We start from the raw sequence: 27,384 nt of genomic DNA on the forward strand, positions 1-27,384 counted from the left end.
CCTTTTTACTCTGCAATCACCTCTTGCTGGACAGCCTGCGCTGGAGCAGCCAGCATGAAAAGGGAGCTGAGTAAGGCAGGGCCTAGGGTCTCACCAGGGTGGCCGAGTGGTTAAGGCGTTGGACTTAAGATCCAATGGACAGTTGTCCGCATGGGTTCGAGCCCCATCCCTGGTATGGGTTTTCAGCGGGTGTGTAGGAACTTGCAGATGCTTTTTTAAAGCATTTTCCTCTGCCCTCCTCACCCTCCCAGTGCCCTTCCTTAACAGTCCCAATTCACGTCTCAGCTGTGGGGTCTGCTGCTACTCTGCACTTAGCATGGATGCTTCCCAAAGCAATGCAGTGCCACCTACGCAGAGCCCCTGCTTAGAGAAATACACCTCCTATGTCTTTTCCCACTGAAGGGAGCAGGAGGAAGTACTTGCTTCCTGGGGAACATGGGCCTGCCACTGGAATTTGTTAACCCGCCTCTTGCGGATTTCTCCCCTTTCTTTGATTTACACCTGCAGGCTCTCCCTTGCCATCGGAGCAGGATCTGCTGATGCAGGCCCGGCTGGATCAAATGTGCAAAGGCTTGTCCCCAGGCCTCGGGAAAAAATTGAGCAGAGATTCCCGCCTCCGCCTCCGCCTCCTCTTGCCTTCCGAACGGGCTTCCAAACGGGCAATGCCCTGACGGGTCCCCCACGCCCCATCCTGCCCATGCCCACACCCCTGTATATGAGGGTGACCCATGTCCCTCACCCTCCATGCTCGAACGGAAGACACGTGTGTCCTGAGGGGAGCGCCAGACAGGCATTTCTCCGGCCAGGCAGACCCCTGCAGCACCCGTTAGGCTCCAAAGCCTGTACATTCCCAAGATGCCACTGGTCACTATGCAAATCAGACAGCCCTGGCCACACCCTCTCCGCCGCTGGGCTCTGCTGCTTTCGGTACGTGCAGCTCAGCTTTTTCTTACCCTGAACCAGACTTCCGTTTCAGCAAAAAGGTGGGTTGCAGTGGGTCCGGGATGCCATTTGGAGACAAAGCCTGCGGCCCTGTCAAAGATGACTTCCTGCCGCACACCATGTGGTCAGAAGCCTACGAAAAGAAGCGCACCTCGGAATACAGAATCTCACTTCCTCAAGAGCCTTGCACAAGAGATTTTCCTCCCGCCGAGGAAAGCAACTCAAAGGGAACCTTGCGAAAATCAAATTAGGAGCCAGATTGCGGGATGCTAGGCAAACTGTTTGTCAGAAAAGCAAATTCATTTTGAGAAGCCCTGACCTGCGGGAAGGAAAAGCATTCAAGGGCAGAAGAAGGACTGTTCTCTGACCGGGAATCGAACCCGGGCCGCGGCGGTGAGAGCGCCGAATCCTAACCACTAGACCACCAGGGAACCCAGAGCCATACAGCAAAAGTTCCTACACTGCTCTCCTAGTGACAAAGCTCATGGGGGCTGAAAGCATATTTTATTCTACAGCGAATATGAATCAGAACTTGAAAAAACACTCATGATTCCACCAGACTGTTTGTCACTTCCAAGCACAGGCCATCCCCTCCCCCGTGCTACTGAACCGACGAATTCCTGTACAATCGGGATCCCCGGGAAATCACAAGAGGGACACCTAGTGGCCGCTGATAGCTCAAAGACAGCTGGTACACCTTCTCACACCTACCTCGTTATTCAGCTTGCTGGAAGAATACATTGCGAATGACCGATTCAAGAGTGCAAGGGAGAAGAGTGCTCCAAAGTAGATGTATACATCGCAGCCGGGTTTTCCAGCAATTTACCTTTCTGATGAGCTGGTACTGCACTTTACGCCCACATAGAGCACCTGACTGGGTGGGGGACTGCGTGCGCATGAAGGTGGCTGAGGGCAATGGGAGCAAAGCAACCTGGGACACAGGGGACCCAGCCCCTTTCCTCTGCTTTCGTCTATAGGTCGGGGTGCCTTTTTAAGGACCTTCGATTAAAAAAAGCTGAGCTGCGTGGACAAATTACGCACGTCTACGTCTTAGAGGGATCTTCCCTGACCGGGAATCGAACCCGGGCCGCGGCGGTGAAAGCGCCGAATCCTAGCCACTAGACCACCAGGGAGGAGATGCTCTTGTGAGCCTGCCTTGCTCACTTCCTTATTGTGACTAAGCTAACTCCACTGTATAGATTGCCCATAAAGTACGAGTGGGGAAAAGTTAGGTGTCACACAGTGTGTTTGTCATAAGCAATTACCTTTATCCTCCTGCAAAAGCCTTTTTACTCTGCAATCACCTCTTGCTGGACAGCCTGCGCTGGAGCAGCCAGCATGAAAAGGGAGCTGAGTAAGGCAGGGCCTAGGGTCTCACCAGGGTGGCCGAGTGGTTAAGGCGTTGGACTTAAGATCCAATGGACAGTTGTCCGCATGGGTTCGAGCCCCATCCCTGGTATGGGTTTTCAGCGGGTGTGTAGGAACTTGCAGATGCTTTTTTAAAGCATTTTCCTCTGCCCTCCTCACCCTCCCAGTGCCCTTCCTTAACAGTCCCAATTCACGTCTCAGCTGTGGGGTCTGCTGCTACTCTGCACTTAGCATGGATGCTTCCCAAAGCAATGCAGTGCCACCTACGCAGAGCCCCTGCTTAGAGAAATACACCTCCTATGTCTTTTCCCACTGAAGGGAGCAGGAGGAAGTACTTGCTTCCTGGGGAACATGGGCCTGCCACTGGAATTTGTTAACCCGCCTCTTGCGGATTTCTCCCCTTTCTTTGATTTACACCTGCAGGCTCTCCCTTGCCATCGGAGCAGGATCTGCTGATGCAGGCCCGGCTGGATCAAATGTGCAAAGGCTTGTCCCCAGGCCTCGGGAAAAAATTGAGCAGAGATTCCCGCCTCCGCCTCCGCCTCCTCTTGCCTTCCGAACGGGCTTCCAAACGGGCAATGCCCTGACGGGTCCCCCACGCCCCATCCTGCCCATGCCCACACCCCTGTATATGAGGGTGACCCATGTCCCTCACCCTCCATGCTCGAACGGAAGACACGTGTGTCCTGAGGGGAGCGCCAGACAGGCATTTCTCCGGCCAGGCAGACCCCTGCAGCACCCGTTAGGCTCCAAAGCCTGTACATTCCCAAGATGCCACTGGTCACTATGCAAATCAGACAGCCCTGGCCACACCCTCTCCGCCGCTGGGCTCTGCTGCTTTCGGTACGTGCAGCTCAGCTTTTTCTTACCCTGAACCAGACTTCCGTTTCAGCAAAAAGGTGGGTTGCAGTGGGTCCGGGATGCCATTTGGAGACAAAGCCTGCGGCCCTGTCAAAGATGACTTCCTGCCGCACACCATGTGGTCAGAAGCCTACGAAAAGAAGCGCACCTCGGAATACAGAATCTCACTTCCTCAAGAGCCTTGCACAAGAGATTTTCCTCCCGCCGAGGAAAGCAACTCAAAGGGAACCTTGCGAAAATCAAATTAGGAGCCAGATTGCGGGATGCTAGGCAAACTGTTTGTCAGAAAAGCAAATTCATTTTGAGAAGCCCTGACCTGCGGGAAGGAAAAGCATTCAAGGGCAGAAGAAGGACTGTTCCCTGACCGGGAATCGAACCCGGGCCGCGGCGGTGAGAGCGCCGAATCCTAACCACTAGACCACCAGGGAACCCAGAGCCATACAGCAAAAGTTCCTACACTGCTCTCCTAGTGACAAAGCTCATGGGGGCTGAAAGCATATTTTATTCTACAGCGAATATGAATCAGAACTTGAAAAAACACTCATGATTCCACCAGACTGTTTGTCACTTCCAAGCACAGGCCATCCCCTCCCCCGTGCTACTGAACCGACGAATTCCTGTACAATCGGGATCCCCGGGAAATCACAAGAGGGACACCTAGTGGCCGCTGATAGCTCAAAGACAGCTGGTACACCTTCTCACACCTACCTCGTTATTCAGCTTGCTGGAAGAATACATTGCGAATGACCGATTCAAGAGTGCAAGGGAGAAGAGTGCTCCAAAGTAGATGTATACATCGCAGCCGGGTTTTCCAGCAATTTACCTTTCTGATGAGCTGGTACTGCACTTTACGCCCACATAGAGCACCTGACTGGGTGGGGGACTGCGTGCGCATGAAGGTGGCTGAGGGCAATGGGAGCAAAGCAACCTGGGACACAGGGGACCCAGCCCCTTTCCTCTGCTTTCGTCTATAGGTCGGGGTGCCTTTTTAAGGACCTTCGATTAAAAAAAGCTGAGCTGCGTGGACAAATTACGCACGTCTACGTCTTAGAGGGATCTTCCCTGACCGGGAATCGAACCCGGGCCGCGGCGGTGAAAGCGCCGAATCCTAGCCACTAGACCACCAGGGAGGAGATGCTCTTGTGAGCCTGCCTTGCTCACTTCCTTATTGTGACTAAGCTAACTCCACTGTATAGATTGCCCATAAAGTACGAGTGGGGAAAAGTTAGGTGTCACACAGTGTGTTTGTCATAAGCAATTACCTTTATCCTCCTGCAAAAGCCTTTTTACTCTGCAATCACCTCTTGCTGGACAGCCTGCGCTGGAGCAGCCAGCATGAAAAGGGAGCTGAGTAAGGCAGGGCCTAGGGTCTCACCAGGGTGGCCGAGTGGTTAAGGCGTTGGACTTAAGATCCAATGGACAGTTGTCCGCATGGGTTCGAGCCCCATCCCTGGTATGGGTTTTCAGCGGGTGTGTAGGAACTTGCAGATGCTTTTTTAAAGCATTTTCCTCTGCCTTCCTCACCCTCCCAGTGCCCTTCCTTAACAGTCCCAATTCACGTCTCAGCTGTGGGGTCTGCTGCTACTCTGCACTTAGCATGGATGCTTCCCAAAGCAATGCAGTGCCACCTACGCAGAGCCCCTGCTTAGAGAAATACACCTCCTATGTCTTTTCCCACTGAAGGGAGCAGGAGGAAGTACTTGCTTCCTGGGGAACATGGGCCTGCCACTGGAATTTGTTAACCCGCCTCTTGCGGATTTCTCCCCTTTCTTTGATTTACACCTGCAGGCTCTCCCTTGCCATCGGAGCAGGATCTGCTGATGCAGGCCCGGCTGGATCAAATGTGCAAAGGCTTGTCCCCAGGCCTCGGGAAAAAATTGAGCAGAGATTCCCGCCTCCGCCTCCGCCTCCTCTTGCCTTCCGAACGGGCTTCCAAACGGGCAATGCCCTGACGGGTCCCCCACGCCCCATCCTGCCCATGCCCACACCCCTGTATATGAGGGTGACCCATGTCCCTCACCCTCCATGCTCGAACGGAAGACACGTGTGTCCTGAGGGGAGCGCCAGACAGGCATTTCTCCGGCCAGGCAGACCCCTGCAGCACCCGTTAGGCTCCAAAGCCTGTACATTCCCAAGATGCCACTGGTCACTATGCAAATCAGACAGCCCTGGCCACACCCTCTCCGCCGCTGGGCTCTGCTGCTTTCGGTACGTGCAGCTCAGCTTTTTCTTACCCTGAACCAGACTTCCGTTTCAGCAAAAAGGTGGGTTGCAGTGGGTCCGGGATGCCATTTGGAGACAAAGCCTGCGGCCCTGTCAAAGATGACTTCCTGCCGCACACCATGTGGTCAGAAGCCTACGAAAAGAAGCGCACCTCGGAATACAGAATCTCACTTCCTCAAGAGCCTTGCACAAGAGATTTTCCTCCCGCCGAGGAAAGCAACTCAAAGGGAACCTTGCGAAAATCAAATTAGGAGCCAGATTGCGGGATGCTAGGCAAACTGTTTGTCAGAAAAGCAAATTCATTTTGAGAAGCCCTGACCTGCGGGAAGGAAAAGCATTCAAGGGCAGAAGAAGGACTGTTCCCTGACCGGGAATCGAACCCGGGCCGCGGCGGTGAGAGCACCGAATCCTAACCACTAGACCACCAGGAAACCCACAGCCATACAGCAAAAGTTCCTACACTGCTCTCCTAGTGACAAAGCTCATGGGGGCTGAAAGCATATTTTATTCTACAGCGAATATGAATCAGAACTTGAAAAAACACTCATGATTCCACCAGACTGTTTGTCACTTCCAAGCACAGGCCATCCCCTCCCCCGTGCTACTGAACCGACGAATTCCTGTACAATCGGGATCCCCGGGAAATCACAAGAGGGACACCTAGTGGCCGCTGATAGCTCAAAGACAGCTGGTACACCTTCTCACACCTACCTCGTTATTCAGCTTGCTGGAAGAATACATTGCGAATGACCGATTCAAGAGTGCAAGGGAGAAGAGTGCTCCAAAGTAGATGTATACATCGCAGCCGGGTTTTCCAGCAATTTACCTTTCTGATGAGCTGGTACTGCACTTTACGCCCACATAGAGCACCTGACTGGGTGGGGGACTGCGTGCGCATGAAGGTGGCTGAGGGCAATGGGAGCAAAGCAACCTGGGACACAGGGGACCCAGCCCCTTTCCTCTGCTTTCGTCTATAGGTCGGGGTGCCTTTTTAAGGACCTTCGATTAAAAAAAGCTGAGCTGCGTGGACAAATTACGCACGTCTACGTCTTAGAGGGATCTTCCCTGACCGGGAATCGAACCCGGGCCGCGGCGGTGAAAGCGCCGAATCCTAGCCACTAGACCACCAGGGAGGAGATGCTCTTGTGAGCCTGCCTTGCTCACTTCCTTATTGTGACTAAGCTAACTCCACTGTATAGATTGCCCATAAAGTACGAGTGGGGAAAAGTTAGGTGTCACACAGTGTGTTTGTCATAAGCAATTACCTTTATCCTCCTGCAAAAGCCTTTTTACTCTGCAATCACCTCTTGCTGGACAGCCTGCGCTGGAGCAGCCAGCATGAAAAGGGAGCTGAGTAAGGCAGGGCCTAGGGTCTCACCAGGGTGGCCGAGTGGTTAAGGCGTTGGACTTAAGATCCAATGGACAGTTGTCCGCATGGGTTCGAGCCCCATCCCTGGTATGGGTTTTCAGCGGGTGTGTAGGAACTTGCAGATGCTTTTTTAAAGCATTTTCCTCTGCCCTCCTCACCCTCCCAGTGCCCTTCCTTAACAGTCCCAATTCACGTCTCAGCTGTGGGGTCTGCTGCTACTCTGCACTTAGCATGGATGCTTCCCAAAGCAATGCAGTGCCACCTACGCAGAGCCCCTGCTTAGAGAAATACACCTCCTATGTCTTTTCCCACTGAAGGGAGCAGGAGGAAGTACTTGCTTCCTGGGGAACATGGGCCTGCCACTGGAATTTGTTAACCCGCCTCTTGCGGATTTCTCCCCTTTCTTTGATTTACACCTGCAGGCTCTCCCTTGCCATCGGAGCAGGATCTGCTGATGCAGGCCCGGCTGGATCAAATGTGCAAAGGCTTGTCCCCAGGCCTCGGGAAAAAATTGAGCAGAGATTCCCGCCTCCGCCTCCGCCTCCTCTTGCCTTCCGAACGGGCTTCCAAACGGGCAATGCCCTGACGGGTCCCCCACGCCCCATCCTGCCCATGCCCACACCCCTGTATATGAGGGTGACCCATGTCCCTCACCCTCCATGCTCGAACGGAAGACACGTGTGTCCTGAGGGGAGCGCCAGACAGGCATTTCTCCGGCCAGGCAGACCCCTGCAGCACCCGTTAGGCTCCAAAGCCTGTACATTCCCAAGATGCCACTGGTCACTATGCAAATCAGACAGCCCTGGCCACACCCTCTCCGCCGCTGGGCTCTGCTGCTTTCGGTACGTGCAGCTCAGCTTTTTCTTACCCTGAACCAGACTTCCGTTTCAGCAAAAAGGTGGGTTGCAGTGGGTCCGGGATGCCATTTGGAGACAAAGCCTGCGGCCCTGTCAAAGATGACTTCCTGCCGCACACCATGTGGTCAGAAGCCTACGAAAAGAAGCGCACCTCGGAATACAGAATCTCACTTCCTCAAGAGCCTTGCACAAGAGATTTTCCTCCCGCCGAGGAAAGCAACTCAAAGGGAACCTTGCGAAAATCAAATTAGGAGCCAGATTGCGGGATGCTAGGCAAACTGTTTGTCAGAAAAGCAAATTCATTTTGAGAAGCCCTGACCTGCGGGAAGGAAAAGCATTCAAGGGCAGAAGAAGGACTGTTCCCTGACCGGGAATCGAACCCGGGCCGCGGCGGTGAGAGCGCCGAATCCTAACCACTAGACCACCAGGGAACCCAGAGCCATACAGCAAAAGTTCCTACACTGCTCTCCTAGTGACAAAGCTCATGGGGGCTGAAAGCATATTTTATTCTACAGCGAATATGAATCAGAACTTGAAAAAACACTCATGATTCCACCAGACTGTTTGTCACTTCCAAGCACAGGCCATCCCCTCCCCCGTGCTACTGAACCGACGAATTCCTGTACAATCGGGATCCCCGGGAAATCACAAGAGGGACACCTAGTGGCCGCTGATAGCTCAAAGACAGCTGGTACACCTTCTCACACCTACCTCGTTATTCAGCTTGCTGGAAGAATACATTGCGAATGACCGATTCAAGAGTGCAAGGGAGAAGAGTGCTCCAAAGTAGATGTATACATCGCAGCCGGGTTTTCCAGCAATTTACCTTTCTGATGAGCTGGTACTGCACTTTACGCCCACATAGAGCACCTGACTGGGTGGGGGACTGCGTGCGCATGAAGGTGGCTGAGGGCAATGGGAGCAAAGCAACCTGGGACACAGGGGACCCAGCCCCTTTCCTCTGCTTTCGTCTATAGGTCGGGGTGCCTTTTTAAGGACCTTCGATTAAAAAAAGCTGAGCTGCGTGGACAAATTACGCACGTCTACGTCTTAGAGGGATCTTCCCTGACCGGGAATCGAACCCGGGCCGCGGCGGTGAAAGCGCCGAATCCTAGCCACTAGACCACCAGGGAGGAGATGCTCTTGTGAGCCTGCCTTGCTCACTTCCTTATTGTGACTAAGCTAACTCCACTGTATAGATTGCCCATAAAGTACGAGTGGGGAAAAGTTAGGTGTCACACAGTGTGTTTGTCATAAGCAATTACCTTTATCCTCCTGCAAAAGCCTTTTTACTCTGCAATCACCTCTTGCTGGACAGCCTGCGCTGGAGCAGCCAGCATGAAAAGGGAGCTGAGTAAGGCAGAGCCTAGGGTCTCACCAGGGTGGCCGAGTGGTTAAGGCGTTGGACTTAAGATCCAATGGACAGTTGTCCGCATGGGTTCGAGCCCCATCCCTGGTATGGGTTTTCAGCGGGTGTGTAGGAACTTGCAGATGCTTTTTTAAAGCATTTTCCTCTGCCCTCCTCACCCTCCCAGTGCCCTTCCTTAACAGTCCCAATTCACGTCTCAGCTGTGGGGTCTGCTGCTACTCTGCACTTAGCATGGATGCTTCCCAAAGCAATGCAGTGCCACCTACGCAGAGCCCCTGCTTAGAGAAATACACCTCCTATGTCTTTTCCCACTGAAGGGAGCAGGAGGAAGTACTTGCTTCCTGGGGAACATGGGCCTGCCACTGGAATTTGTTAACCCGCCTCTTGCGGATTTCTCCCCTTTCTTTGATTTACACCTGCAGGCTCTCCCTTGCCATCGGAGCAGGATCTGCTGATGCAGGCCCGGCTGGATCAAATGTGCAAAGGCTTGTCCCCAGGCCTCGGGAAAAAATTGAGCAGAGATTCCCGCCTCCGCCTCCTCTTGCCTTCCGAACGGGCTTCCAAACGGGCAATGCCCTGACGGGTCCCCCACGCCCCATCCTGCCCATGCCCACACCCCTGTATATGAGGGTGACCCATGTCCCTCACCCTCCATGCTCGAACGGAAGACACGTGTGTCCTGAGGGGAGCGCCAGACAGGCATTTCTCCGGCCAGGCAGACCCCTGCAGCACCCGTTAGGCTCCAAAGCCTGTACATTCCCAAGATGCCACTGGTCACTATGCAAATCAGACAGCCCTGGCCACACCCTCTCCGCCGCTGGGCTCTGCTGCTTTCGGTACGTGCAGCTCAGCTTTTTCTTACCCTGAACCAGACTTCCGTTTCAGCAAAAAGGTGGGTTGCAGTGGGTCCGGGATGCCATTTGGAGACAAAGCCTGCGGCCCTGTCAAAGATGACTTCCTGCCGCACACCATGTGGTCAGAAGCCTACGAAAAGAAGCGCACCTCGGAATACAGAATCTCACTTCCTCAAGAGCCTTGCACAAGAGATTTTCCTCCCGCCGAGGAAAGCAACTCAAAGGGAACCTTGCGAAAATCAAATTAGGAGCCAGATTGCGGGATGCTAGGCAAACTGTTTGTCAGAAAAGCAAATTCATTTTGAGAAGCCCTGACCTGCGGGAAGGAAAAGCATTCAAGGGCAGAAGAAGGACTGTTCCCTGACCGGGAATCGAACCCGGGCCGCGGCGGTGAGAGCGCCGAATCCTAACCACTAGACCACCAGGGAACCCAGAGCCATACAGCAAAAGTTCCTACACTGCTCTCCTAGTGACAAAGCTCATGGGGGCTGAAAGCATATTTTATTCTACAGCGAATATGAATCAGAACTTGAAAAAACACTCATGATTCCACCAGACTGTTTGTCACTTCCAAGCACAGGCCATCCCCTCCCCCGTGCTACTGAACCGACGAATTCCTGTACAATCGGGATCCCCGGGAAATCACAAGAGGGACACCTAGTGGCCGCTGATAGCTCAAAGACAGCTGGTACACCTTCTCACACCTACCTCGTTATTCAGCTTGCTGGAAGAATACATTGCGAATGACCGATTCAAGAGTGCAAGGGAGAAGAGTGCTCCAAAGTAGATGTATACATCGCAGCCGGGTTTTCCAGCAATTTACCTTTCTGATGAGCTGGTACTGCACTTTACGCCCACATAGAGCACCTGACTGGGTGGGGGACTGCGTGCGCATGAAGGTGGCTGAGGGCAATGGGAGCAAAGCAACCTGGGACACAGGGGACCCAGCCCCTTTCCTCTGCTTTCGTCTATAGGTCGGGGTGCCTTTTTAAGGACCTTCGATTAAAAAAAGCTGAGCTGCGTGGACAAATTACGCACGTCTACGTCTTAGAGGGATCTTCCCTGACCGGGAATCGAACCCGGGCCGCGGCGGTGAAAGCGCCGAATCCTAGCCACTAGACCACCAGGGAGGAGATGCTCTTGTGAGCCTGCCTTGCTCACTTCCTTATTGTGACTAAGCTAACTCCACTGTATAGATTGCCCATAAAGTACGAGTGGGGAAAAGTTAGGTGTCACACAGTGTGTTTGTCATAAGCAATTACCTTTATCCTCCTGCAAAAGCCTTTTTACTCTGCAATCACCTCTTGCTGGACAGCCTGCGCTGGAGCAGCCAGCATGAAAAGGGAGCTGAGTAAGGCAGGGCCTAGGGTCTCACCAGGGTGGCCGAGTGGTTAAGGCGTTGGACTTAAGATCCAATGGACAGTTGTCCGCATGGGTTCGAGCCCCATCCCTGGTATGGGTTTTCAGCGGGTGTGTAGGAACTTGCAGATGCTTTTTTAAAGCATTTTCCTCTGCCCTCCTCACCCTCCCAGTGCCCTTCCTTAACAGTCCCAATTCACGTCTCAGCTGTGGGGTCTGCTGCTACTCTGCACTTAGCATGGATGCTTCCCAAAGCAATGCAGTGCCACCTACGCAGAGCCCCTGCTTAGAGAAATACACCTCCTATGTCTTTTCCCACTGAAGGGAGCAGGAGGAAGTACTTGCTTCCTGGGGAACATGGGCCTGCCACTGGAATTTGTTAACCCGCCTCTTGCGGATTTCTCCCCTTTCTTTGATTTACACCTGCAGGCTCTCCCTTGCCATCGGAGCAGGATCTGCTGATGCAGGCCCGGCTGGATCAAATGTGCAAAGGCTTGTCCCCAGGCCTCGGGAAAAAATTGAGCAGAGATTCCAGCCTCCGCCTCCGCCTCCTCTTGCCTTCCGAACGGGCTTCCAAACGGGCAATGCCCTGACGGGTCCCCCACGCCCCATCCTGCCCATGCCCACACCCCTGTATATGAGGGTGACCCATGTCCCTCACCCTCCATGCTCGAACGGAAGACACGTGTGTCCTGAGGGGAGCGCCAGACAGGCATTTCTCCGGCCAGGCAGACCCCTGCAGCACCCGTTAGGCTCCAAAGCCTGTACATTCCCAAGATGCCACTGGTCACTATGCAAATCAGACAGCCCTGGCCACACCCTCTCCGCCGCTGGGCTCTGCTGCTTTCGGTACGTGCAGCTCAGCTTTTTCTTACCCTGAACCAGACTTCCGTTTCAGCAAAAAGGTGGGTTGCAGTGGGTCCGGGATGCCATTTGGAGACAAAGCCTGCGGCCCTGTCAAAGATGACTTCCTGCCGCACACCATGTGGTCAGAAGCCTACGAAAAGAAGCGCACCTCGGAATACAGAATCTCACTTCCTCAAGAGCCTTGCACAAGAGATTTTCCTCCCGCCGAGGAAAGCAACTCAAAGGGAACCTTGCGAAAATCAAATTAGGAGCCAGATTGCGGGATGCTAGGCAAACTGTTTGTCAGAAAAGCAAATTCATTTTGAGAAGCCCTGACCTGCGGGAAGGAAAAGCATTCAAGGGCAGAAGAAGGACTGTTCCCTGACCGGGAATCGAACCCGGGCCGCGGCGGTGAGAGCACCTAATCCTAACCACTAGACCACCAGGAAACCCACAGCCATACAGCAAAAGTTCCTACACTGCTCTCCTAGTGACAAAGCTCATGGGGGCTGAAAGCATATTTTATTCTACAGCGAATATGAATCAGAACTTGAAAAAACACTCATGATTCCACCAGACTGTTTGTCACTTCCAAGCACAGGCCATCCCCTCCCCCGTGCTACTGAACCGACGAATTCCTGTACAATCGGGATCCCCGGGAAATCACAAGAGGGACACCTAGTGGCCGCTGATAGCTCAAAGACAGCTGGTACACCTTCTCACACCTACCTCGTTATTCAGCTTGCTGGAAGAATACATTGCGAATGACCGATTCAAGAGTGCAAGGGAGAAGAGTGCTCCAAAGTAGATGTATACATCGCAGCCGGGTTTTCCAGCAATTTACCTTTCTGATGAGCTGGTACTGCACTTTACGCCCACATAGAGCACCTGACTGGGTGGGGGACTGCGTGCGCATGAAGGTGGCTGAGGGCAATGGGAGCAAAGCAACCTGGGACACAGGGGACCCAGCCCCTTTCCTCTGCTTTCGTCTATAGGTCGGGGTGCCTTTTTAAGGACCTTCGATTAAAAAAAGCTGAGCTGCGTGGACAAATTACGCACGTCTACGTCTTAGAGGGATCTTCCCTGACCGGGAATCGAACCCGGGCCGCGGCGGTGAAAGCGCCGAATCCTAGCCACTAGACCACCAGGGAGGAGATGCTTTTGTGAGCCTGCCTTGCTCACTTCCTTATTGTGACTAAGCTAACTCCACTGTATAGATTGCCCATAAAGTACGAGTGGGGAAAAGTTAGGTGTCACACAGTGTGTTTGTCATAAGCAATTACCTTTATCCTCCTGCAAAAGCCTTTTTACTCTGCAATCACCTCTTGCTGGACAGCCTGCGCTGGAGCAGCCAGCATGAAAAGGGAGCTGAGTAAGGCAGGGCCTAGGGTCTCACCAGGGTGGCCGAGTGGTTAAGGCGTTGGACTTAAGATCCAATGGACAGTTGTCCGCATGGGTTCGAGCCCCATCCCTGGTATGGGTTTTCAGCGGGTGTGTAGGAACTTGCAGATGCTTTTTTAAAGCATTTTCCTCTGCCCTCCTCACCCTCCCAGTGCCCTTCCTTAACAGTCCCAATTCACGTCTCAGCTGTGGGGTCTGCTGCTACTCTGCACTTAGCATGGATGCTTCCCAAAGCAATGCAGTGCCACCTACGCAGAGCCCCTGCTTAGAGAAATACACCTCCTATGTCTTTTCCCACTGAAGGGAGCAGGAGGAAGTACTTGCTTCCTGGGGAACATGGGCCTGCCACTGGAATTTGTTAACCCGCCTCTTGCGGATTTCTCCCCTTTCTTTGATTTACACCTGCAGGCTCTCCCTTGCCATCGGAGCAGGATCTGCTGATGCAGGCCCGGCTGGATCAAATGTGCAAAGGCTTGTCCCCAGGCCTCGGGAAAAAATTGAGCAGAGATTCCCGCCTCCGCCTCCGCCTCCTCTTGCCTTCCGAACGGGCTTCCAAACGGGCAATGCCCTGACGGGTCCCCCACGCCCCATCCTGCCCATGCCCACACCCCTGTATATGAGGGTGACCCATGTCCCTCACCCTCCATGCTCGAACGGAAGACACGTGTGTCCTGAGGGGAGCGCCAGACAGGCATTTCTCCGGCCAGGCAGACCCCTGCAGCACCCGTTAGGCTCCAAAGCCTGTACATTCCCAAGATGCCACTGGTCACTATGCAAATCAGACAGCCCTGGCCACACCCTCTCCGCCGCTGGGCTCTGCTGCTTTCGGTACGTGCAGCTCAGCTTTTTCTTACCCTGAACCAGACTTCCGTTTCAGCAAAAAGGTGGGTTGCAGTGGGTCCGGGATGCCATTTGGAGACAAAGCCTGCGGCCCTGTCAAAGATGACTTCCTGCCGCACACCATGTGGTCAGAAGCCTACGAAAAGAAGCGCACCTCGGAATACAGAATCTCACTTCCTCAAGAGCCTTGCACAAGAGATTTTCCTCCCGCCGAGGAAAGCAACTCAAAGGGAACCTTGCGAAAATCAAATTAGGAGCCAGATTGCGGGATGCTAGGCAAACTGTTTGTCAGAAAAGCAAATTCATTTTGAGAAGCCCTGACCTGCGGGAAGGAAAAGCATTCAAGGGCAGAAGAAGGACTGTTCCCTGACCGGGAATCGAACCCGGGCCGCGGCGGTGAGAGCGCCGAATCCTAACCACTAGACCACCAGGGAACCCAGAGCCATACAGCAAAAGTTCCTACACTGCTCTCCTAGTGACAAAGCTCATGGGGGCTGAAAGCATATTTTATTCTACAGCGAATATGAATCAGAACTTGAAAAAACACTCATGATTCCACCAGACTGTTTGTCACTTCCAAGCACAGGCCATCCCCTCCCCCGTGCTACTGAACCGACGAATTCCTGTACAATCGGGATCCCCGGGAAATCACAAGAGGGACACCTAGTGGCCGCTGATAGCTCAAAGACAGCTGGTACACCTTCTCACACCTACCTCGTTATTCAGCTTGCTGGAAGAATACATTGCGAATGACCGATTCAAGAGTGCAAGGGAGAAGAGTGCTCCAAAGTAGATGTATACATCGCAGCCGGGTTTTCCAGCAATTTACCTTTCTGATGAGCTGGTACTGCACTTTACGCCCACATAGAGCACCTGACTGGGTGGGGGACTGCGTGCGCATGAAGGTGGCTGAGGGCAATGGGAGCAAAGCAACCTGGGACACAGGGGACCCAGCCCCTTTCCTCTGCTTTCGTCTATAGGTCGGGGTGCCTTTTTAAGGACCTTCGATTAAAAAAAGCTGAGCTGCGTGGACAAATTACGCACGTCTACGTCTTAGAGGGATCTTCCCTGACCGGGAATCGAACCCGGGCCGCGGCGGTGAAAGCGCCGAATCCTAGCCACTAGACCACCAGGGAGGAGATGCTCTTGTGAGCCTGCCTTGCTCACTTCCTTATTGTGACTAAGCTAACTCCACTGTATAGATTGCCCATAAAGTACGAGTGGGGAAAAGTTAGGTGTCACACAGTGTGTTTGTCATAAGCAATTACCTTTATCCTCCTGCAAAAGCCTTTTTACTCTGCAATCACCTCTTGCTGGACAGCCTGCGCTGGAGCAGCCAGCATGAAAAGGGAGCTGAGTAAGGCAGGGCCTAGGGTCTCACCAGGGTGGCCGAGTGGTTAAGGCGTTGGACTTAAGATCCAATGGACAGTTGTCCGCATGGGTTCGAGCCCCATCCCTGGTATGGGTTTTCAGCGGGTGTGTAGGAACTTGCAGATGCTTTTTTAAAGCATTTTCCTCTGCCCTCCTCACCCTCCCAGTGCCCTTCCTTAACAGTCCCAATTCACGTCTCAGCTGTGGGGTCTGCTGCTACTCTGCACTTAGCATGGATGCTTCCCAAAGCAATGCAGTGCCACCTACGCAGAGCCCCTGCTTAGAGAAATACACCTCCTATGTCTTTTCCCACTGAAGGGAGCAGGAGGAAGTACTTGCTTCCTGGGGAACATGGGCCTGCCACTGGAATTTGTTAACCCGCCTCTTGCGGATTTCTCCCCTTTCTTTGATTTACACCTGCAGGCTCTCCCTTGCCATCGGAGCAGGATCTGCTGATGCAGGCCCGGCTGGATCAAATGTGCAAAGGCTTGTCCCCAGGCCTCGGGAAAAAATTGAGCAGAGATTCCCGCCTCCGCCTCCGCCTCCTCTTGCCTTCCGAACGGGCTTCCAAACGGGCAATGCCCTGACGGGTCCCCCACGCCCCATCCTGCCCATGCCCACACCCCTGTATATGAGGGTGACCCATGTCCCTCACCCTCCATGCTCGAACGGAAGACACGTGTGTCCTGAGGGGAGCGCCAGACAGGCATTTCTCCGGCCAGGCAGACCCCTGCAGCACCCGTTAGGCTCCAAAGCCTGTACATTCCCAAGATGCCACTGGTCACTATGCAAATCAGACAGCCCTGGCCACACCCTCTCCGCCGCTGGGCTCTGCTGCTTTCGGTACGTGCAGCTCAGCTTTTTCTTACCCTGAACCAGACTTCCGTTTCAGCAAAAAGGTGGGTTGCAGTGGGTCCGGGATGCCATTTGGAGACAAAGCCTGCGGCCCTGTCAAAGATGACTTCCTGCCGCACACCATGTGGTCAGAAGCCTACGAAAAGAAGCGCACCTCGGAATACAGAATCTCACTTCCTCAAGAGCCTTGCACAAGAGATTTTCCTCCCGCCGAGGAAAGCAACTCAAAGGGAACCTTGCGAAAATCAAATTAGGAGCCAGATTGCGGGATGCTAGGCAAACTGTTTGTCAGAAAAGCAAATTCATTTTGAGAAGCCCTGACCTGCGGGAAGGAAAAGCATTCAAGGGCAGAAGAAGGACTGTTCCCTGACCGGGAATCGAACCCGGGCCGCGGCGGTGAGAGCGCCGAATCCTAACCACTAGACCACCAGGGAACCCAGAGCCATACAGCAAAAGTTCCTACACTGCTCTCCTAGTGACAAAGCTCATGGGGGCTGAAAGCATATTTTATTCTACAGCGAATATGAATCAGAACTTGAAAAAACACTCATGATTCCACCAGACTGTTTGTCACTTCCAAGCACAGGCCATCCCCTCCCCCGTGCTACTGAACCGACGAATTCCTGTACAATCGGGATCCCCGGGAAATCACAAGAGGGACACCTAGTGGCCGCTGATAGCTCAAAGACAGCTGGTACACCTTCTCACACCTACCTCGTTATTCAGCTTGCTGGAAGAATACATTGCGAATGACCGATTCAAGAGTGCAAGGGAGAAGAGTGCTCCAAAGTAGATGTATACATCGCAGCCGGGTTTTCCAGCAATTTACCTTTCTGATGAGCTGGTACTGCACTTTACGCCCACATAGAGCACCTGACTGGGTGGGGGACTGCGTGCGCATGAAGGTGGCTGAGGGCAATGGGAGCAAAGCAACCTGGGACACAGGGGACCCAGCCCCTTTCCTCTGCTTTCGTCTATAGGTCGGGGTGCCTTTTTAAGGACCTTCGATTAAAAAAAGCTGAGCTGCGTGGACAAATTACGCACGTCTACGTCTTAGAGGGATCTTCCCTGACCGGGAATCGAACCCGGGCCGCGGCGGTGAAAGCGCCGAATCCTAGCCACTAGACCACCAGGGAGGAGATGCTCTTGTGAGCCTGCCTTGCTCACTTCCTTATTGTGACTAAGCTAACTCCACTGTATAGATTGCCCATAAAGTACGAGTGGGGAAAAGTTAGGTGTCACACAGTGTGTTTGTCATAAGCAATTACCTTTATCCTCCTGCAAAAGCCTTTTTACTCTGCAATCACCTCTTGCTGGACAGCCTGCGCTGGAGCAGCCAGCATGAAAAGGGAGCTGAGTAAGGCAGGGCCTAGGGTCTCACCAGGGTGGCCGAGTGGTTAAGGCGTTGGACTTAAGATCCAATGGACAGTTGTCCGCATGGGTTCGAGCCCCATCCCTGGTATGGGTTTTCAGCGGGTGTGTAGGAACTTGCAGATGCTTTTTTAAAGCATTTTCCTCTGCCCTCCTCACCCTCCCAGTGCCCTTCCTTAACAGTCCCAATTCACGTCTCAGCTGTGGGGTCTGCTGCTACTCTGCACTTAGCATGGATGCTTCCCAAAGCAATGCAGTGCCACCTACGCAGAGCCCCTGCTTAGAGAAATACACCTCCTATGTCTTTTCCCACTGAAGGGAGCAGGAGGAAGTACTTGCTTCCTGGGGAACATGGGCCTGCCACTGGAATTTGTTAACCCGCCTCTTGCGGATTTCTCCCCTTTCTTTGATTTACACCTGCAGGCTCTCCCTTGCCATCGGAGCAGGATCTGCTGATGCAGGCCCGGCTGGATCAAATGTGCAAAGGCTTGTCCCCAGGCCTCGGGAAAAAATTGAGCAGAGATTCCCGCCTCCGCCTCCGCCTCCTCTTGCCTTCCGAACGGGCTTCCAAACGGGCAATGCCCTGACGGGTCCCCCACGCCCCATCCTGCCCATGCCCACACCCCTGTATATGAGGGTGACCCATGTCCCTCACCCTCCATGCTCGAACGGAAGACACGTGTGTCCTGAGGGGAGCGCCAGACAGGCATTTCTCCGGCCAGGCAGACCCCTGCAGCACCCGTTAGGCTCCAAAGCCTGTACATTCCCAAGATGCCACTGGTCACTATGCAAATCAGACAGCCCTGGCCACACCCTCTCCGCCGCTGGGCTCTGCTGCTTTCGGTACGTGCAGCTCAGCTTTTTCTTACCCTGAACCAGACTTCCGTTTCAGCAAAAAGGTGGGTTGCAGTGGGTCCGGGATGCCATTTGGAGACAAAGCCTGCGGCCCTGTCAAAGATGACTTCCTGCCGCACACCATGTGGTCAGAAGCCTACGAAAAGAAGCGCACCTCGGAATACAGAATCTCACTTCCTCAAGAGCCTTGCACAAGAGATTTTCCTCCCGCCGAGGAAAGCAACTCAAAGGGAACCTTGCGAAAATCAAATTAGGAGCCAGATTGCGGGATGCTAGGCAAACTGTTTGTCAGAAAAGCAAATTCATTTTGAGAAGCCCTGACCTGCGGGAAGGAAAAGCATTCAAGGGCAGAAGAAGGACTGTTCCCTGACCGGGAATCGAACCCGGGCCGCGGCGGTGAGAGCGCCGAATCCTAACCACTAGACCACCAGGGAACCCAGAGCCATACAGCAAAAGTTCCTACACTGCTCTCCTAGTGACAAAGCTCATGGGGGCTGAAAGCATATTTTATTCTACAGCGAATATGAATCAGAACTTGAAAAAACACTCATGATTCCACCAGACTGTTTGTCACTTCCAAGCACAGGCCATCCCCTCCCCCGTGCTACTGAACCGACGAATTCCTGTACAATCGGGATCCCCGGGAAATCACAAGAGGGACACCTAGTGGCCGCTGATAGCTCAAAGACAGCTGGTACACCTTCTCACACCTACCTCGTTATTCAGCTTGCTGGAAGAATACATTGCGAATGACCGATTCAAGAGTGCAAGGGAGAAGAGTGCTCCAAAGTAGATGTATACATCGCAGCCGGGTTTTCCAGCAATTTACCTTTCTGATGAGCTGGTACTGCACTTTACGCCCACATAGAGCACCTGACTGGGTGGGGGACTGCGTGCGCATGAAGGTGGCTGAGGGCAATGGGAGCAAAGCAACCTGGGACACAGGGGACCCAGCCCCTTTCCTCTGCTTTCGTCTATAGGTCGGGGTGCCTTTTTAAGGACCTTCGATTAAAAAAAGCTGAGCTGCGTGGACAAATTACGCACGTCTACGTCTTAGAGGGATCTTCCCTGACCGGGAATCGAACCCGGGCCGCGGCGGTGAAAGCGCCGAATCCTAGCCACTAGACCACCAGGGAGGAGATGCTCTTGTGAGCCTGCCTTGCTCACTTCCTTATTGTGACTAAGCTAACTCCACTGTATAGATTGCCCATAAAGTACGAGTGGGGAAAAGTTAGGTGTCACACAGTGTGTTTGTCATAAGCAATTACCTTTATCCTCCTTCAAAAGCCTTTTTACTCTGCAATCACCTCTTGCTGGACAGCCTGCGCTGGAGCAGCCAGCATGAAAAGGGAGCTGAGTAAGGCAGGGCCTAGGGTCTCACCAGGGTGGCCGAGTGGTTAAGGCGTTGGACTTAAGATCCAATGGACAGTTGTCCGCATGGGTTCGAGCCCCATCCCTGGTATGGGTTTTCAGCGGGTGTGTAGGAACTTGCAGATGCTTTTTTAAAGCATTTTCCTCTGCCTTCCTCACCCTCCCAGTGCCCTTCCTTAACAGTCCCAATTCACGTCTCAGCTGTGGGATCTGCTGCTACTCTGCACTTAGCATGGATGCTTCCCAAAGCAATGCAGTGCCACCTACGCAGAGCCCCTGCTTAGAGAAATACACCTCCTATGTCTTTTCCCACTGAAGGGAGCAGGAGGAAGTACTTGCTTCCTGGGGAACATGGGCCTGCCACTGGAATTTGTTAACCCGCCTCTTGCGGATTTCTCCCCTTTCTTTGATTTACACCTGCAGGCTCTCCCTTGCCATCGGAGCAGGATCTGCTGATGCAGGCCCGGCTGGATCAAATGTGCAAAGGCTTGTCCCCAGGCCTCGGGAAAAAATTGAGCAGAGATTCCCGCCTCCGCCTCCGCCTCCTCTTGCCTTCCGAACGGGCTTCCAAACGGGCAATGCCCTGACGGGTCCCCCACGCCCCATCCTGCCCATGCCCACACCCCTGTATATGAGGGTGACCCATGTCCCTCACCCTCCATGCTCGAACGGAAGACACGTGTGTCCTGAGGGGAGCGCCAGACAGGCATTTCTCCGGCCAGGCAGACCCCTGCAGCACCCGTTAGGCTCCAAAGCCTGTACATTCCCAAGATGCCACTGGTCACTATGCAAATCAGACAGCCCTGGCCACACCCTCTCCGCCGCTGGGCTCTGCTGCTTTCGGTACGTGCAGCTCAGCTTTTTCTTACCCTGAACCAGACTTCCGTTTCAGCAAAAAGGTGGGTTGCAGTGGGTCCGGGATGCCATTTGGAGACAAAGCCTGCGGCCCTGTCAAAGATGACTTCCTGCCGCACACCATGTGGTCAGAAGCCTACGAAAAGAAGCGCACCTCGGAATACAGAATCTCACTTCCTCAAGAGCCTTGCACAAGAGATTTTCCTCCCGCCGAGGAAAGCAACTCAAAGGGAACCTTGCGAAAATCAAATTAGGAGCCAGATTGCGGGATGCTAGGCAAACTGTTTGTCAGAAAAGCAAATTCATTTTGAGAAGCCCTGACCTGCGGGAAGGAAAAGCATTCAAGGGCAGAAGAAGGACTGTTCCCTGACCGGGAATCGAACCCGGGCCGCGGCGGTGAGAGCACCGAATCCTAACCACTAGACCACCAGGAAACCCACAGCCATACAGCAAAAGTTCCTACACTGCTCTCCTAGTGACAAAGCTCATGGGGGCTGAAAGCATATTTTATTCTACAGCGAATATGAATCAGAACTTGAAAAAACACTCATGATTCCACCAGACTGTTTGTCACTTCCAAGCACAGGCCATCCCCTCCCCCGTGCTACTGAACCGACGAATTCCTGTACAATCGGGATCCCCGGGAAATCACAAGAGGGACACCTAGTGGCCGCTGATAGCTCAAAGACAGCTGGTACACCTTCTCACACCTACCTCGTTATTCAGCTTGCTGGAAGAATACATTGCGAATGACCGATTCAAGAGTGCAAGGGAGAAGAGTGCTCCAAAGTAGATGTATACATCGCAGCCGGGTTTTCCAGCAATTTACCTTTCTGATGAGCTGGTACTGCACTTTACGCCCACATAGAGCACCTAACTGGGTGGGGGACTGCGTGCGCATGAAGGTGGCTGAGGGCAATGGGAGCAAAGCAACCTGGGACACAGGGGACCCAGCCCCTTTCCTCTGCTTTCGTCTATAGGTCGGGGTGCCTTTTTAAGGACCTTCGATTAAAAAAAGCTGAGCTGCGTGGACAAATTACGCACGTCTACGTCTTAGAGGGATCTTCCCTGACCGGGAATCGAACCCGGGCCGCGGCGGTGAAAGCGCCGAATCCTAGCCACTAGACCACCAGGGAGGAGATGCTCTTGTGAGCCTGCCTTGCTCACTTCCTTATTGTGACTAAGCTAACTCCACTGTATAGATTGCCCATAAAGTACGAGTGGGGAAAAGTTAGGTGTCACACAGTGTGTTTGTCATAAGCAATTACCTTTATCCTCCTGCAAAAGCCTTTTTACTCTGCAATCACCTCTTGCTGGACAGCCTGCGCTGGAGCAGCCAGCATGAAAAGGGAGCTGAGTAAGGCAGGGCCTAGGGTCTCACCAGGGTGGCCGAGTGGTTAAGGCGTTGGACTTAAGATCCAATGGACAGTTGTCCGCATGGGTTCGAGCCCCATCCCTGGTATGGGTTTTCAGCGGGTGTGTAGGAACTTGCAGATGCTTTTTTAAAGCATTTTCCTCTGCCCTCCTCACCCTCCCAGTGCCCTTCCTTAACAGTCCCAATTCACGTCTCAGCTGTGGGGTCTGCTGCTACTCTGCACTTAGCATGGATGCTTCCCAAAGCAATGCAGTGCCACCTACGCAGAGCCCCTGCTTAGAGAAATACACCTCCTATGTCTTTTCCCACTGAAGGGAGCAGGAGGAAGTACTTGCTTCCTGGGGAACATGGGCCTGCCACTGGAATTTGTTAACCCGCCTCTTGCGGATTTCTCCCCTTTCTTTGATTTACACCTGCAGGCTCTCCCTTGCCATCGGAGCAGGATCTGCTGATGCAGGCCCGGCTGGATCAAATGTGCAAAGGCTTGTCCCCAGGCCTCGGGAAAAAATTGAGCAGAGATTCCCGCCTCCGCCTCCTCTTGCCTTCCGAACGGGCTTCCAAACGGGCAATGCCCTGACGGGTCCCCCACGCCCCATCCTGCCCATGCCCACACCCCTGTATATGAGGGTGACCCATGTCCCTCACCCTCCATGCTCGAACGGAAGACACGTGTGTCCTGAGGGGAGCGCCAGACAGGCATTTCTCCGGCCAGGCAGACCCCTGCAGCACCCGTTAGGCTCCAAAGCCTGTACATTCCCAAGATGCCACTGGTCACTATGCAAATCAGACAGCCCTGGCCACACCCTCTCCGCCGCTGGGCTCTGCTGCTTTCGGTACGTGCAGCTCAGCTTTTTCTTACCCTGAACCAGACTTCCGTTTCAGCAAAAAGGTGGGTTGCAGTGGGTCCGGGATGCCATTTGGAGACAAAGCCTGCGGCCCTGTCAAAGATGACTTCCTGCCGCACACCATGTGGTCAGAAGCCTACGAAAAGAAGCGCACCTCGGAATACAGAATCTCACTTCCTCAAGAGCCTTGCACAAGAGATTTTCCTCCCGCCGAGGAAAGCAACTCAAAGGGAACCTTGCGAAAATCAAATTAGGAGCCAGATTGCGGGATGCTAGGCAAACTGTTTGTCAGAAAAGCAAATTCATTTTGAGAAGCCCTGACCTGCGGGAAGGAAAAGCATTCAAGGGCAGAAGAAGGACTGTTCCCTCACCGGGAATCGAACCCGGGCCGCGGCGGTGAGAGCGCCGAATCCTAACCACTAGACCACCAGGGAACCCAGAGCCATACAGCAAAAGTTCCTACACTGCTCTCCTAGTGACAAAGCTCATGGGGGCTGAAAGCATATTTTATTCTACAGCGAATATGAATCAGAACTTGAAAAAACACTCATGATTCCACCAGACTGTTTGTCACTTCCAAGCACAGGCCATCCCCTCCCCCGTGCTACTGAACCGACGAATTCCTGTACAATCGGGATCCCCGGGAAATCACAAGAGGGACACCTAGTGGCCGCTGATAGCTCAAAGACAGCTGGTACACCTTCTCACACCTACCTCGTTATTCAGCTTGCTGGAAGAATACATTGCGAATGACCGATTCAAGAGTGCAAGGGAGAAGAGTGCTCCAAAGTAGATGTATACATCGCAGCCGGGTTTTCCAGCAATTTACCTTTCTGATGAGCTGGTACTGCACTTTACGCCCACATAGAGCACCTGACTGGGTGGGGGACTGCGTGCGCATGAAGGTGGCTGAGGGCAATGGGAGCAAAGCAACCTGGGACACAGGGGACCCAGCCCCTTTCCTCTGCTTTCGTCTATAGGTCGGGGTGCCTTTTTAAGGACCTTCGATTAAAAAAAGCTGAGCTGCGTGGACAAATTACGCACGTCTACGTCTTAGAGGGATCTTCCCTGACCGGGAATCGAACCCGGGCCGCGGCGGTGAAAGCGCCGAATCCTAGCCACTAGACCACCAGGGAGGAGATGCTCTTGTAAGCCTGCCTTGCTCACTTCCTTATTGTGACTAAGCTAACTCCACTGTATAGATTGCCCATAAAGTACGAGTGGGGAAAAGTTAGGTGTCACACAGTGTGTTTGTCATAAGCAATTACCTTTATCCTCCTGCAAAAGCCTTTTTACTCTGCAATCACCTCTTGCTGGACAGCCTGCGCTGGAGCAGCCAGCATGAAAAGGGAGCTGAGTAAGGCAGGGCCTAGGGTCTCACCAGGGTGGCCGAGTGGTTAAGGCGTTGGACTTAAGATCCAATGGACAGTTGTCCGCATGGGTTCGAGCCCCATCCCTGGTATGGGTTTTCAGCGGGTGTGTAGGAACTTGCAGATGCTTTTTTAAAGCATTTTCCTCTGCCCTCCTCACCCTCCCAGTGCCCTTCCTTAACAGTCCCAATTCACGTCTCAGCTGTGGGGTCTGCTGCTACTCTGCACTTAGCATGGATGCTTCCCAAAGCAATGCAGTGCCACCTACGCAGAGCCCCTGCTTAGAGAAATACACCTCCTATGTCTTTTCCCACTGAAGGGAGCAGGAGGAAGTACTTGCTTCCTGGGGAACATGGGCCTGCCACTGGAATTTGTTAACCCGCCTCTTGCGGATTTCTCCCCTTTCTTTGATTTACACCTGCAGGCTCTCCCTTGCCATCGGAGCAGGATCTGCTGATGCAGGCCCGGCTGGATCAAATGTGCAAAGGCTTGTCCCCAGGCCTCGGGAAAAAATTGAGCAGAGATTCCCGCCTCCGCCTCCGCCTCCTCTTGCCTTCCGAACGGGCTTCCAAACGGGCAATGCCCTGACGGGTCCCCCACGCCCCATCCTGCCCATGCCCACACCCCTGTATATGAGGGTGACCCATGTCCCTCACCCTCCATGCTCGAACGGAAGACACGTGTGTCCTGAGGGGAGCGCCAGACAGGCATTTCTCCGGCCAGGCAGACCCCTGCAGCACCCGTTAGGCTCCAAAGCCTGTACATTCCCAAGATGCCACTGGTCACTATGCAAATCAGACAGCCCTGGCCACACCCTCTCCGCCGCTGGGCTCTGCTGCTTTCGGTACGTGCAGCTCAGCTTTTTCTTACCCTGAACCAGACTTCCGTTTCAGCAAAAAGGTGGGTTGCAGTGGGTCCGGGATGCCATTTGGAGACAAAGCCTGCGGCCCTGTCAAAGATGACTTCCTGCCGCACACCATGTGGTCAGAAGCCTACGAAAAGAAGCGCACCTCGGAATACAGAATCTCACTTCCTCAAGAGCCTTGCACAAGAGATTTTCCTCCCGCCGAGGAAAGCAACTCAAAGGGAACCTTGCGAAAATCAAATTAGGAGCCAGATTGCGGGATGCTAGGCAAACTGTTTGTCAGAAAAGCAAATTCATTTTGAGAAGCCCTGACCTGCGGGAAGGAAAAGCATTCAAGGGCAGAAGAAGGACTGTTCCCTGACCGGGAATCGAACCCGGGCCGCGGCGGTGAGAGCACCGAATCCTAACCACTAGACCACCAGGAAACCCACAGCCATACAGCAAAAGTTCCTACACTGCTCTCCTAGTGACAAAGCTCATGGGGGCTGAAAGCATATTTTATTCTACAGCGAATATGAATCAGAACTTGAAAAAACACTCATGATTCCACCAGACTGTTTGTCACTTCCAAGCACAGGCCATCCCCTCCCCCGTGCTACTGAACCGACGAATTCCTGTACAATCGGGATCCCCGGGAAATCACAAGAGGGACACCTAGTGGCCGCTGATAGCTCAAAGACAGCTGGTACACCTTCTCACACCTACCTCGTTATTCAGCTTGCTGGAAGAATACATTGCGAATGACCGATTCAAGAGTGCAAGGGAGAAGAGTGCTCCAAAGTAGATGTATACATCGCAGCCGGGTTTTCCAGCAATTTACCTTTCTGATGAGCTGGTACTGCACTTTACGCCCACATAGAGCACCTGACTGGGTGGGGGACTGCGTGCGCATGAAGGTGGCTGAGGGCAATGGGAGCAAAGCAACCTGGGACACAGGGGACCCAGCCCCTTTCCTCTGCTTTCGTCTATAGGTCGGGGTGCCTTTTTAAGGACCTTCGATTAAAAAAAGCTGAGCTGCGTGGACAAATTACGCACGTCTACGTCTTAGAGGGATCTTCCCTGACCGGGAATCGAACCCGGGCCGCGGCGGTGAAAGCGCCGAATCCTAGCCACTAGACCACCAGGGAGGAGATGCTCTTGTGAGCCTGCCTTGCTCACTTCCTTATTGTGACTAAGCTAACTCCACTGTATAGATTGCCCATAAAGTACGAGTGGGGAAAAGTTAGGTGTCACACAGTGTGTTTGTCATAAGCAATTACCTTTATCCTCCTGCAAAAGCCTTTTTACTCTGCAATCACCTCTTGCTGGACAGCCTGCGCTGGAGCAGCCAGCATGAAAAGGGAGCTGAGTAAGGCAGGGCCTAGGGTCTCACCAGGGTGGCCGAGTGGTTAAGGCGTTGGACTTAAGATCCAATGGACAGTTGTCCGCATGGGTTCGAGCCCCATCCCTGGTATGGGTTTTCAGCGGGTGTGTAGGAACTTGCAGATGCTTTTTTAAAGCATTTTCCTCTGCCCTCCTCACCCTCCCAGTGCCCTTCCTTAACAGTCCCAATTCACGTCTCAGCTGTGGGGTCTGCTGCTACTCTGCACTTAGCATGGATGCTTCCCAAAGCAATGCAGTGCCACCTACGCAGAGCCCCTGCTTAGAGAAATACACCTCCTATGTCTTTTCCCACTGAAGGGAGCAGGAGGAAGTACTTGCTTCCTGGGGAACATGGGCCTGCCACTGGAATTTGTTAACCCGCCTCTTGCGGATTTCTCCCCTTTCTTTGATTTACACCTGCAGGCTCTCCCTTGCCATCGGAGCAGGATCTGCTGATGCAGGCCCGGCTGGATCAAATGTGCAAAGGCTTGTCCCCAGGCCTCGGGAAAAAATTGAGCAGAGATTCCCGCCTCCGCCTCCGCCTCCTCTTGCCTTCCGAACGGGCTTCCAAACGGGCAATGCCCTGACGGGTCCCCCACG

At 53.5% G+C, this 27,384-nt stretch overlaps 31 non-coding genes across 31 annotated transcripts; 13 read left to right on the forward strand and 18 right to left on the reverse strand.

Moving 5' to 3' along the window:
• Positions 1-92: 92 nt before the first annotated feature.
• TRNAL-UAA (transfer RNA leucine (anticodon UAA)) lies at positions 93-175 on the forward strand. Its single transcript has one exon. It is a non-coding gene; the product is annotated as a tRNA-Leu (tRNA).
• A 1,828-nt stretch (positions 176-2,003) lies between these two features.
• Positions 2,004-2,075, reverse strand: TRNAE-UUC (transfer RNA glutamic acid (anticodon UUC)). The gene has a single exon. It is a non-coding gene; the product is annotated as a tRNA-Glu (tRNA).
• A 243-nt stretch (positions 2,076-2,318) lies between these two features.
• Positions 2,319-2,401, forward strand: TRNAL-UAA (transfer RNA leucine (anticodon UAA)). The gene has a single exon. It is a non-coding gene; the product is annotated as a tRNA-Leu (tRNA).
• A 1,126-nt stretch (positions 2,402-3,527) lies between these two features.
• TRNAE-CUC (transfer RNA glutamic acid (anticodon CUC)) lies at positions 3,528-3,599 on the reverse strand. The gene has a single exon. It is a non-coding gene; the product is annotated as a tRNA-Glu (tRNA).
• A 630-nt stretch (positions 3,600-4,229) lies between these two features.
• On the reverse strand, positions 4,230-4,301 carry TRNAE-UUC (transfer RNA glutamic acid (anticodon UUC)). The gene has a single exon. It is a non-coding gene; the product is annotated as a tRNA-Glu (tRNA).
• A 243-nt stretch (positions 4,302-4,544) lies between these two features.
• Positions 4,545-4,627, forward strand: TRNAL-UAA (transfer RNA leucine (anticodon UAA)). The gene has a single exon. It is a non-coding gene; the product is annotated as a tRNA-Leu (tRNA).
• A 1,828-nt stretch (positions 4,628-6,455) lies between these two features.
• Positions 6,456-6,527, reverse strand: TRNAE-UUC (transfer RNA glutamic acid (anticodon UUC)). Its single transcript has one exon. It is a non-coding gene; the product is annotated as a tRNA-Glu (tRNA).
• Positions 6,528-6,770: 243 nt separating this feature from the next.
• On the forward strand, positions 6,771-6,853 carry TRNAL-UAA (transfer RNA leucine (anticodon UAA)). Its single transcript has one exon. It is a non-coding gene; the product is annotated as a tRNA-Leu (tRNA).
• A 1,126-nt stretch (positions 6,854-7,979) lies between these two features.
• On the reverse strand, positions 7,980-8,051 carry TRNAE-CUC (transfer RNA glutamic acid (anticodon CUC)). Its single transcript has one exon. It is a non-coding gene; the product is annotated as a tRNA-Glu (tRNA).
• Positions 8,052-8,681: 630 nt separating this feature from the next.
• TRNAE-UUC (transfer RNA glutamic acid (anticodon UUC)) lies at positions 8,682-8,753 on the reverse strand. The gene has a single exon. It is a non-coding gene; the product is annotated as a tRNA-Glu (tRNA).
• A 243-nt stretch (positions 8,754-8,996) lies between these two features.
• Positions 8,997-9,079, forward strand: TRNAL-UAA (transfer RNA leucine (anticodon UAA)). Its single transcript has one exon. It is a non-coding gene; the product is annotated as a tRNA-Leu (tRNA).
• A 1,120-nt stretch (positions 9,080-10,199) lies between these two features.
• On the reverse strand, positions 10,200-10,271 carry TRNAE-CUC (transfer RNA glutamic acid (anticodon CUC)). The gene has a single exon. It is a non-coding gene; the product is annotated as a tRNA-Glu (tRNA).
• Positions 10,272-10,901: 630 nt separating this feature from the next.
• On the reverse strand, positions 10,902-10,973 carry TRNAE-UUC (transfer RNA glutamic acid (anticodon UUC)). Its single transcript has one exon. It is a non-coding gene; the product is annotated as a tRNA-Glu (tRNA).
• Positions 10,974-11,216: 243 nt separating this feature from the next.
• On the forward strand, positions 11,217-11,299 carry TRNAL-UAA (transfer RNA leucine (anticodon UAA)). Its single transcript has one exon. It is a non-coding gene; the product is annotated as a tRNA-Leu (tRNA).
• Positions 11,300-13,127: 1,828 nt separating this feature from the next.
• Positions 13,128-13,199, reverse strand: TRNAE-UUC (transfer RNA glutamic acid (anticodon UUC)). Its single transcript has one exon. It is a non-coding gene; the product is annotated as a tRNA-Glu (tRNA).
• Positions 13,200-13,442: 243 nt separating this feature from the next.
• On the forward strand, positions 13,443-13,525 carry TRNAL-UAA (transfer RNA leucine (anticodon UAA)). The gene has a single exon. It is a non-coding gene; the product is annotated as a tRNA-Leu (tRNA).
• Positions 13,526-14,651: 1,126 nt separating this feature from the next.
• On the reverse strand, positions 14,652-14,723 carry TRNAE-CUC (transfer RNA glutamic acid (anticodon CUC)). The gene has a single exon. It is a non-coding gene; the product is annotated as a tRNA-Glu (tRNA).
• A 630-nt stretch (positions 14,724-15,353) lies between these two features.
• Positions 15,354-15,425, reverse strand: TRNAE-UUC (transfer RNA glutamic acid (anticodon UUC)). The gene has a single exon. It is a non-coding gene; the product is annotated as a tRNA-Glu (tRNA).
• A 243-nt stretch (positions 15,426-15,668) lies between these two features.
• Positions 15,669-15,751, forward strand: TRNAL-UAA (transfer RNA leucine (anticodon UAA)). The gene has a single exon. It is a non-coding gene; the product is annotated as a tRNA-Leu (tRNA).
• A 1,126-nt stretch (positions 15,752-16,877) lies between these two features.
• TRNAE-CUC (transfer RNA glutamic acid (anticodon CUC)) lies at positions 16,878-16,949 on the reverse strand. Its single transcript has one exon. It is a non-coding gene; the product is annotated as a tRNA-Glu (tRNA).
• A 630-nt stretch (positions 16,950-17,579) lies between these two features.
• TRNAE-UUC (transfer RNA glutamic acid (anticodon UUC)) lies at positions 17,580-17,651 on the reverse strand. Its single transcript has one exon. It is a non-coding gene; the product is annotated as a tRNA-Glu (tRNA).
• A 243-nt stretch (positions 17,652-17,894) lies between these two features.
• Positions 17,895-17,977, forward strand: TRNAL-UAA (transfer RNA leucine (anticodon UAA)). The gene has a single exon. It is a non-coding gene; the product is annotated as a tRNA-Leu (tRNA).
• A 1,126-nt stretch (positions 17,978-19,103) lies between these two features.
• On the reverse strand, positions 19,104-19,175 carry TRNAE-CUC (transfer RNA glutamic acid (anticodon CUC)). Its single transcript has one exon. It is a non-coding gene; the product is annotated as a tRNA-Glu (tRNA).
• A 630-nt stretch (positions 19,176-19,805) lies between these two features.
• On the reverse strand, positions 19,806-19,877 carry TRNAE-UUC (transfer RNA glutamic acid (anticodon UUC)). The gene has a single exon. It is a non-coding gene; the product is annotated as a tRNA-Glu (tRNA).
• Positions 19,878-20,120: 243 nt separating this feature from the next.
• Positions 20,121-20,203, forward strand: TRNAL-UAA (transfer RNA leucine (anticodon UAA)). Its single transcript has one exon. It is a non-coding gene; the product is annotated as a tRNA-Leu (tRNA).
• A 1,828-nt stretch (positions 20,204-22,031) lies between these two features.
• On the reverse strand, positions 22,032-22,103 carry TRNAE-UUC (transfer RNA glutamic acid (anticodon UUC)). Its single transcript has one exon. It is a non-coding gene; the product is annotated as a tRNA-Glu (tRNA).
• A 243-nt stretch (positions 22,104-22,346) lies between these two features.
• Positions 22,347-22,429, forward strand: TRNAL-UAA (transfer RNA leucine (anticodon UAA)). The gene has a single exon. It is a non-coding gene; the product is annotated as a tRNA-Leu (tRNA).
• Positions 22,430-24,251: 1,822 nt separating this feature from the next.
• TRNAE-UUC (transfer RNA glutamic acid (anticodon UUC)) lies at positions 24,252-24,323 on the reverse strand. The gene has a single exon. It is a non-coding gene; the product is annotated as a tRNA-Glu (tRNA).
• Positions 24,324-24,566: 243 nt separating this feature from the next.
• TRNAL-UAA (transfer RNA leucine (anticodon UAA)) lies at positions 24,567-24,649 on the forward strand. Its single transcript has one exon. It is a non-coding gene; the product is annotated as a tRNA-Leu (tRNA).
• Positions 24,650-26,477: 1,828 nt separating this feature from the next.
• Positions 26,478-26,549, reverse strand: TRNAE-UUC (transfer RNA glutamic acid (anticodon UUC)). Its single transcript has one exon. It is a non-coding gene; the product is annotated as a tRNA-Glu (tRNA).
• Positions 26,550-26,792: 243 nt separating this feature from the next.
• Positions 26,793-26,875, forward strand: TRNAL-UAA (transfer RNA leucine (anticodon UAA)). Its single transcript has one exon. It is a non-coding gene; the product is annotated as a tRNA-Leu (tRNA).
• Positions 26,876-27,384: the final 509 nt, after the last annotated feature.

This window comes from Triturus cristatus, chromosome 5_2 (genome assembly GCF_964204655.1).
Source record: "Triturus cristatus chromosome 5_2, aTriCri1.1, whole genome shotgun sequence".
In the NCBI taxonomy this organism is placed as follows: Eukaryota; Metazoa; Chordata; class Amphibia; order Caudata; family Salamandridae; genus Triturus; species Triturus cristatus.